Source organism: Schistocerca gregaria, chromosome 4 (genome assembly GCF_023897955.1).
Source record: "Schistocerca gregaria isolate iqSchGreg1 chromosome 4, iqSchGreg1.2, whole genome shotgun sequence".
In the NCBI taxonomy this organism is placed as follows: domain Eukaryota; kingdom Metazoa; phylum Arthropoda; class Insecta; order Orthoptera; family Acrididae; genus Schistocerca; species Schistocerca gregaria.
The window spans coordinates 545,890,468-545,899,959 of NC_064923.1; the positions used below are offsets into that span (position 1 = coordinate 545,890,468).

General features: G+C 50.9%; 1 non-coding gene across 1 annotated transcript; it reads right to left on the reverse strand.

Moving 5' to 3' along the window:
- Window positions 1–75, reverse strand: Trnas-cga (transfer RNA serine (anticodon CGA)). Its single transcript has one exon. It is a non-coding gene; the product is annotated as a tRNA-Ser (tRNA).
- Between the last annotated feature and the right edge of the window lie 9,417 nt (window positions 76–9,492).

Below are 9,492 nucleotides of genomic sequence, written 5' to 3' on the forward strand. Positions count from 1 at the left end.
GTGCCCGACCGAGACTCGAACTCGGGACCTTTGCCTTTCGCGGGCAAGTGCTCTACCAACTGAGCTACCGAAGCACGACTCACGTCCGGTACTCACAGCTTTACTTCTGCTAGTATCCGTCTCCTTCCTTCCAAATTTACAGAAGCTCTTCTGCGAAACTTGCAGAACTAGCACTCCTGAAAGAAAGGATATTGCGGAGACATGGCTTAGTCACAGCCTGGGGGATGTTTCCAGAATGAGATTTTCACTCTGCAGCGGAGTGTGCGCTTATATGAAACTTCTTGGCAGATTAAAACTGTGTGCCCGACCGAGACTCGAACTCAGGACCTTTGCCTTTCGCGGGCAAGTGCTCTACCAACTGAGCTACCGAAGCACGACTCACGTCCGGTACTCACAGCTTTACTTCTGCCAGTATCCGTCTCCTACCTTCCAAACTTTACAGAAGCTCTTCTGCGAACCTTGCAGAACTAGCACTCCTGAAAGAAAGGATATTGCGGAGACATGGCTTAGCCACAGCCTGGGGGATGTTTCCGGAATGAGATTTTCACTCTGCAGCGGAGTGTGCGCTGATATGAAACTTCCTGGCAGATTAAAACTGTGTGCCCAACCGAGACTTGAACTCGGGACCTTTGCCTTTCGCGGGCAAGTGCTCTACCAACTGAGCTACCGAAGCACGACTCACGTCCGGTACTCACAGCTTTACTTCTGCCAGTATCCGTCTCCTATCTTCCAAACTTTATAGAAGCTCTTCTGCGAACCTTGCAGAACTAGCACTCCTGAAAGAAAGGATATTGCGGAGACATGGCTTAGCCACAGCCTGGGGGATGTTTCCCGAATGAGATTTTTACTCTGCAGCGGAGTGTGCGCTGATATGAAACTTCCTGGCAGATTAAAACTGTGTGCCCGGCCGAGACTCGAACTCAGGACCTTTGCCTTTCGCGGGCAAGTGCTCTACCAACTGAGCTACCGAAGCACGACTCACGTCCGGTACTCACAGCTGTACTTCTGCCAGTATCCGTCTCCTACCTTCCAAACTTTACAGAAGCTCTTCTGCGAACCTTGCAGAACTAGCACTCCTGAAAGAAAGGATATTGCGGAGATATGGCTAAGCCACAGCCTGGGGGATGTTTCCAGAATGAGATTTTCACTCTGCAGCGGAGTGTGCGCTGATATGAAACTTCCTGGCAGATTAAAACTGTGTGCCCGACCGAGACTCGAACTCGGTACCTTTGCCTTTCGCGGGTAAGTGCTCCACCAACTGAGCTACCGAAGCACGACTCACGTCCGGTACTCACAGCTTTACTTCTGCCAGTATCCGTCTCCTACCTTCCAAACTTTACAGAAGCTCTTCTGCGAACCTTGCAGAACTAGCACTCCTGAAAGAAAGGATATTGCGGAGACATGGCTTAGCCACAGCCTGGGGGATGTTTCCAGAATGAGATTTTCACTCTGCAGCGGAGTGTGCGCTGATATGAAACTTCCTGGCAGATCAAAACTGTGTGTCCGACCGAGACTTGAACTCGGGACCTTTGCCTTTCGCGGGCAAGTGCTCTACCAACTGAGCTACCGAAGCACGACTCACGTCCGGTACTCACAGCTTTACTTCTGCCAGTATCCGTCTCCTTCCTTCCAAACTTTACAGAAGCTCTTCTGCGAAACTTGCAGAACTAGCACTCCTGAAAGAAAGGATATTGCGGAGACATGGCTTAGTCACAGCCTGGGGGATGTTTCCAGAATGAGATTTTCACTCTGCAGCGGAGTGTGCGCTGATATGAAACTTCCTGGCAGATTAAAACTGTGTGCCCAACCGCGACTCGAACTCGGGACCTTTGCTTTTCGCGGGCAAGTGCTCTACCAACTGAGCTACCGAAGCACGTTTCACGTCCGGTACTCACAGCTTTACTTCTGCCAGTATCCGTCTCCTACCTTCCAAACTTTACAGAAGCTCTTCCGCGAACCTTGCAGAACTAGCACTCCTGAAAGAAACGATATTGCGGAGACATGGCTTAGCCACAGCCTGGGGGATGTTTCCGGAATGAGATTTTCACTCTGCAGCGGAGTGTGCGCTGATATGAAACTTCCTGGCAGATTAAAACTGTGTGCCCGACCGAGACTCGAACTCGGGACCTTTGCCTTTCGCGGGTAAGTGCTCCACCAACTGAGCTACCGAAGCACGACTCACGTCCAGTACTCACAGCTTTACTTCTGCCAGTATCCGTCTCCTACCTTCCAAACTTTACAGAAGCTCTTCTGCGACCCTTGCAGGACTAGCACTCCTGAAAGAAAGGATATTGCGGAGATATGGCTTAGCCACAGCCTGGGGGATGTTTCCAGAATGAGATTTTCACTCTGCAGCGGAGTGTGCGCTGATATGAAACTTCCTGGCAGATTAAAACTGTGTGCCCGACCGAGACTCGAACTCGGGACCTTTGCCTTTCGCGGGTAAGTGCTCCACCAACTGAGCTACCGAAGCACGACTCACGTCCAGTACTCACAGCTTTACTTCTGCCAGTATCCGTCTCCTACCTTCCAAACTTTACAGAAGCTCTTCTGCGACCCTTGCAGGACTAGCACTCCTGAAAGAAAGGATATTGCGGAGACATGGCTTAGCCACAGCCTGGGGGATGTTTCCCGAATGAGATTTTTACTCTGCAGCGGAGTGTGCGCTGATATGAAACTTCCTGGCAGATTAAAACTGTGTGCCCGGCCGAGACTCGAACTCAGGACCTTTGCCTTTCGCGGGCAAGTGCTCTACCAACTGAGCTACCGAAGCACGACTCACGTCCGGTACTCACAGCTGTACTTCTGCCAGTATCCGTCTCCTACCTTCCAAACTTTACAGAAGCTCTTCTGCGAACCTTGCAGAACTAGCACTCCTGAAAGAAAGGATATTGCGGAGATATGGCTAAGCCACAGCCTGGGGGATGTTTCCAGAATGAGATTTTCACTCTGCAGCGGAGTGTGCGCTGATATGAAACTTCCTGGCAGATTAAAACTGTGTGCCCGACCGAGACTCGAACTCGGTACCTTTGCCTTTCGCGGGTAAGTGCTCCACCAACTGAGCTACCGAAGCACGACTCACGTCCGGTACTCACAGCTTTACTTCTGCCAGTATCCGTCTCCTACCTTCCAAACTTTACAGAAGCTCTTCTGCGAACCTTGCAGAACTAGCACTCCTGAAAGAAAGGATATTGCGGAGACATGGCTTAGCCACAGCCTGGGGGATGTTTCCAGAATGAGATTTTCACTCTGCAGCGGAGTGTGCGCTGATATGAAACTTCCTGGCAGATCAAAACTGTGTGTCCGACCGAGACTTGAACTCGGGACCTTTGCCTTTCGCGGGCAAGTGCTCTACCAACTGAGCTACCGAAGCACGACTCACGTCCGGTACTCACAGCTTTACTTCTGCCAGTATCCGTCTCCTTCCTTCCAAACTTTACAGAAGCTCTTCTGCGAAACTTGCAGAACTAGCACTCCTGAAAGAAAGGATATTGCGGAGACATGGCTTAGTCACAGCCTGGGGGATGTTTCCAGAATGAGATTTTCACTCTGCAGCGGAGTGTGCGCTGATATGAAACTTCCTGGCAGATTAAAACTGTGTGCCCAACCGAGACTCGAACTCGGGACCTTTGCTTTTCGCGGGCAAGTGCTCTACCAACTGAGCTACCGAAGCACGTTTCACGTCCGGTACTCACAGCTTTACTTCTGCCAGTATCCGTCTCCTACCTTCCAAACTTTACAGAAGCTCTTCCGCGAACCTTGCAGAACTAGCACTCCTGAAAGAAACGATATTGCGGAGACATGGCTTAGCCACAGCCTGGGGGATGTTTCCGGAATGAGATTTTCACTCTGCAGCGGAGTGTGCGCTGATATGAAACTTCCTGGCAGATTAAAACTGTGTGCCCGACCGAGACTCGAACTCGGGACCTTTGCCTTTCGCGGGTAAGTGCTCCACCAACTGAGCTACCGAAGCACGACTCACGTCCAGTACTCACAGCTTTACTTCTGCCAGTATCCGTCTCCTACCTTCCAAACTTTACAGAAGCTCTTCTGCGACCCTTGCAGGACTAGCACTCCTGAAAGAAAGGATATTGCGGAGATATGGCTTAGCCACAGCCTGGGGGATGTTTCCAGAATGAGATTTTCACTCTGCAGCGGAGTGTGCGCTGATATGAAACTTCCTGGCAGATTAAAACTGTGTGCCCGACCGAGACTCGAACTCGGGACCTTTGCCTTTCGCGGGCAAGTGCTCTACCAACTGAGCTACCGATGCACGACTCACGTCCGGTACTCACAGCTTTACTTCTGCCAGTATCCGTCTCCTTCCTTCCAAACTTTACAGAAGCTCTTCTGCGAACCTTGCAGAACTAGCACTCCTGAAAGAAAGGATATTGCGGAGACATGGCTTAGCCACAGCCTGGGGGATGTTTCCAGAATGAGATTTTCACTCTGCAGCGGAGTGTGCCCTGATATGAAACTTCCTGGCAGATTAAAACTGTGTGCCCGACCGAGACTCGAACTCGGGACCATTGCCTTTCCGCAGTGGTTAGCACACTGGACTCGCATTCGGGAGGACGACGGTTCAATCCCGTCTCCGGCCATTCTGATTTAGGTTTTCCGTGATTTCCCTAAATCGTTTCAGGCAAATGCCGGGATGGTCCCTTTGAAAGGGCACGGCCGATTTCCTTCCCAATCCTTCCCTAACCCGAGCTTGCGCTCCGTCTCTAATGACCTCGTCGTCGACGGGACGTTAAACACTAACCACCACCACCACCATTGCCTTTCGCGGGCAAGTGCTCTACCAACTGAGCTACCGAAGCACGACTCACGTCCGGTACTCACAGCTTTACTTCTGCCAGTATCCGTCTCCTTCCTTCCAAACTTTACAGAAGCTCTTCTGCGAACCTTGCAGAACTAGCACTCCTGAAAGAAAGGATATTGCGGAGACATGGCTTAGCCACAGCCTGGGGGATGTTTCCAGAATGAGATTTTCACTCTGCAGCGGAGTGTGCGCTGATATGAAACTTCCTGGCAGATTAAAACTGTGTGTCCGACCGAGACTCGAACTCGGGACCTTTGTCATTCGCGGGCAAGTGCTCTACCAACTGAGCTACCGAAGCACGACTCACGTCCGGTACTCACAGCTTTACTTCTGCCAGTATCCGTCTCCTACCTTCCAAACTTTACAGAAGCTCTTCTGCGAAACTTGCAGAACTAGCACTCCTGAAAGAAAGGATATTGCGGAGACATGGCTTAGCCACAGCCTGGGGGATGTTTCCAGAATGAGATTTTTACTCTGCAGCGGAGTGTGCGCTGATATGAAACTTCCTGGCAGATTAAAACTGTGTGCCTGACCGAGACTCGAACTCGGGACCTTTGCCTTTCGCAGGCAAGTGCTCTACCAACTGAGCTACCGAAGCACGACTCACGTCCGGTACTCACAGCTTTACTTCTGCCAGTATCCGTCTCCTTCCTTCCAAACTTTACAGAAGCTCTTCTGCGAACCTTGCAGAACTAGCACTCCTGAAAGAGAGGATATTGCGGAGACATGGCTTAGCCACAGCCTGGGGGATGTTTCCAGAATGAGATTTTCACTCTGCAGCGGAGTGTGCGCTGATATGAAACTTGCTGGCAGATCAAAACTGTGTGCCCGACCGAGACTCGAACTCGGGACCTTTGCCTTTCGCAGGCAAGTGCTCTACCAACTGAGCCTCCGAAGCACGACTCACGTCCGGTACTCACAGCTTTACTTCTGCCAGTATCCGTTTCCTTCCTTCCAAACTTTACAGAAGCTCTTCTGCGAACCTTGCAGAACTAGCACTCCTGAAAGAAAGGATATTGCGGAGATATGGCTTAGCCACAGCCTGGGGGATGTTTCCAGAATGAGATTTTCACTCTGCAGGAGAGTGTGCGCTGATATGAAACTTCCTGGCAGATTAAAACTGTGTGCCCAACCGAGACTTGAACTCGGGACCTTTGCCTTTCGCGGGCAAGTGCTCTACCAACTGAGCTACCGAAGCACGACTCACGTCTGGTACTAACAGCTTTACTTCTGCCAGTATCCGTCTCCTATCTTCCAAACTTTACAGAAGCTCTTCTGCGAACCTTGCAGAAATAGCACTCCTGAAAGAAAGGATATTGCGGAGACATGGCTTAGCCACAGCCTGGGGGATGTTTCCAGAATGAGATTTTTACTCTGCAGCGGAGTGTGCGCTGATATGAAACTTCCTGGCAGATTAAAACTGTGTGCCAGACCGAGACTCGAACTCAGGACCTTTGCCTTTCGCAGGCAAGTGCTCTACCAACAGAGCTACCGAAGCACGACTCACGTCCAGTACTCACAGCTGTACTTCTGCCAGTATCCGTCTCCTATCTTCCAAACTTTACAGAAGCTCTTCTGCGAACCTTGCAGAACTAGCACTCCTGAAAGAAAGGATATTGCGGAGATATGGTTTAGCCACAGCCTGGGGGATGTTTCCAGAATGAGATTTTCACTCTGCAGCGGAGTGTGCGCTGATATGAAACTTCCTGGCAGATTAAAACTGTGTGCCCGACCGAGACTCGAACTCGGGACCATTGCCTTTCCGCAGTGGTTAGCCCACTGGACTCGCATTCGGGAGGACGACGGTTCAATCCCGTCTCCGGCCATTCTGATTTAGGTTTTCCGTGATTCCCCTAAATCGTTTCAGGAAAATGCCGGGATGGTCCCTTTGAAAGGGCACGGCCGATTTCCTTCCCAATCCTTCCCTAACCCGAGCTTGCGCTCCGTCTCTAATGACCTCGTCGTCGTCGGGACGTTAAACACGAACCACCACCACCACCATTGCCTTTCGCGGGCAAGTGCTCTACCAACTGAGCTACCGAAGCACGACTCACGTCCGGTACTCACAGCTTTACTTCTGCCAGTATCCGTCTCCTTCCTTCCAAACTTTACAGAAGCTCTTCTGCGAACCTTGCAGAACTAGCACTCCTGAAAGAAAGGATATTGCGGAGACATGGCTTAGCCACAGCCTGGGGGATGTTTCCAGAATGAGATTTTCACTCTGCAGCGGAGTGTGCGCTGATATGAAACTTCCTGGCAGATTAAAACTGTGTGTCCGACCGAGACTCGAACTCGGGACCTTTGTCATTCGCGGGCAAGTGCTCTACCAACTGAGCTACCGAAGCACGACTCACGTCCGGTACTCACAGCTTTACTTCTGCCAGTATCCGTCTCCTACCTTCCAATCTTTACAGAAGCTCTTCTGCGAAACTTGCAGAACTAGCACTCCTGAAAGAAAGGATATTGCGGAGACATGGCTTAGCCACAGCCTGGGGGATGTTTCCAGAATGAGATTTTTACTCTGCAGCGGAGTGTGCGCTGATATGAAACTTCCTGGCAGATTAAAACTGTGTGCCTGACCGAGACTCGAACTCGGGACCTTTGCCTTTCGCGGGCAAGTGCTCTACCAACTGAGCTACCGAAGCACGACTCACGTCCGGTACTCACAGCTTTACTTCTGCCAGTATCCGTCTCCTTCCTTCCAAACTTTACAGAAGCTCTTCTGCGAACCTTGCAGAACTAGCACTCCTGAAAGAGAGGATATTGCGGAGACATGGCTTAGCCACAGCCTGGGGGATGTTTCCAGAATGAGATTTTCACTCTGCAGCGGAGTGTGCGCTGATATGAAACTTGCTGGCAGATCAAAACTGTGTGCCCGACCGAGACTCGAACTCGGGACCTTTGCCTTTCGCAGGCAAGTGCTCTACCAACTGAGCCTCCGAAGCACGACTCACGTCCGGTACTCACAGCTTTACTTCTGCCAGTATCCGTTTCCTTCCTTCCAAACTTTACAGAAGCTCTTCTGCGAACCTTGCAGAACTAGCACTCCTGAAAGAAAGGATATTGCGGAGATATGGCTTAGCCACAGCCTGGGGGATGTTTCCAGAATGAGATTTTCACTCTGCAGGAGAGTGTGCGCTGATATGAAACTTCCTGGCAGATTAAAACTGTGTGCCCAACCGAGACTTGAACTCGGGACCTTTGCCTTTCGCGGGCAAGTGCTCTACCAACTGAGCTACCGAAGCACGACTCACGTCTGGTACTCACAGCTTTACTTCTGCCAGTATCCGTCTCCTATCTTCCAAACTTTACAGAAGCTCTTCTGCGAACCTTGCAGAACTAGCACTCCTGAAAGAAAGGATATTGCGGAGACATGGCTTAGCCACAGCCTGGGGGATGTTTCCAGAATGAGATTTTTACTCTGCAGCGGAGTGTGCGCTGATATGAAACTTCCTGGCAGATTAAAACTGTGTGCCCGACCGAGACTCGAACTCAGGACCTTTGCCTTTCGCAGGCAAGTGCTCTACCAACAGAGCTACCGAAGCACGACTCACGTCCAGTACTCACAGCTGTACTTCTGCCAGTATCCGTCTCCTATCTTCCAAACTTTACAGAAGCTCTTCTGCGAACCTTGCAGAACTAGCACTCCTGAAAGAAAGGATATTGCGGAGATATGGCTTAGCCACAGCCTGGGGGATGTTTCCAGAATGAGATTTTCACTCTGCAGCGGAGTGTGCGCTGATATGAAACTTCCTGGCAGATTAAAACTGTGTGCCCGACCGAGACTCGAACTCGGTTCCTTTGCCTTTCACGGGTAAGTGCTCCACCAACTGAGCTACCGAAGCACGACTCACGTCCGGTACTCACAGCTTTACTTCTGCCAGTATCCGTCTCCTACCTTCCAAACTTTACAGAAGCTCTTCCGCGAACCTTGCAGAACTAGCACTCCTGAAAGAAAGGATATTGCGGAGACATGGCTTAGCCACAGCCTGGGGGATGTTTCCAGAATGAGATTTTCACTCTGCAGCGGAGTGTGCGCTGATATGAAACTTCCTGGCAGATTAAAACTGTGTGCCCGACCGAGACTCGAACTCAGGGCCTTTGCCTTTCGCGGGCAAGTGCTCTACCAACTGAGCTACCGAAGCACGACTCACGTCCGGTACTCACAGCTTTACTTCTGCCAGTATCCGTCTCCTTCCTTCCAAATTTACAGAAGCTCTTCTGCGAAACTTGCAGAACTAGCACTCCTGAAAGAAAGGATATTGCGGAGACATGGCTTAGTCACAGCCTGGGGGATGTTTCCGGAATGAGATTTTCACTCTGCAGCGGAGTGTGCGCTGATATGAAACTTCCTGGCAGATTAAAACTGTGTGCCCAACCGAGACTCGAACTCGGGACCTTTGCCTTTCGCGGGCAAGTGCTCTACCAACTGAGCTACCAAAGCACGATTCACGTCCGGTACTCACAGCTTTACTTCTGCCAGTATCCGTCTCCTACCTTCCAAACTTTACAGAAGCTCTTCCGCGAAACTTGCAGAACTAGCACTCCTGAAAGAAAGGATATTCCGGAGACGTGGCTTAGCCACAGCCTGGGGGATGTTTCCGGAATGAGATTTTCACTCTGCAGCGGAGTGTGCGCTGATATGAAACTTCCTGGCAGATTAAAACTGT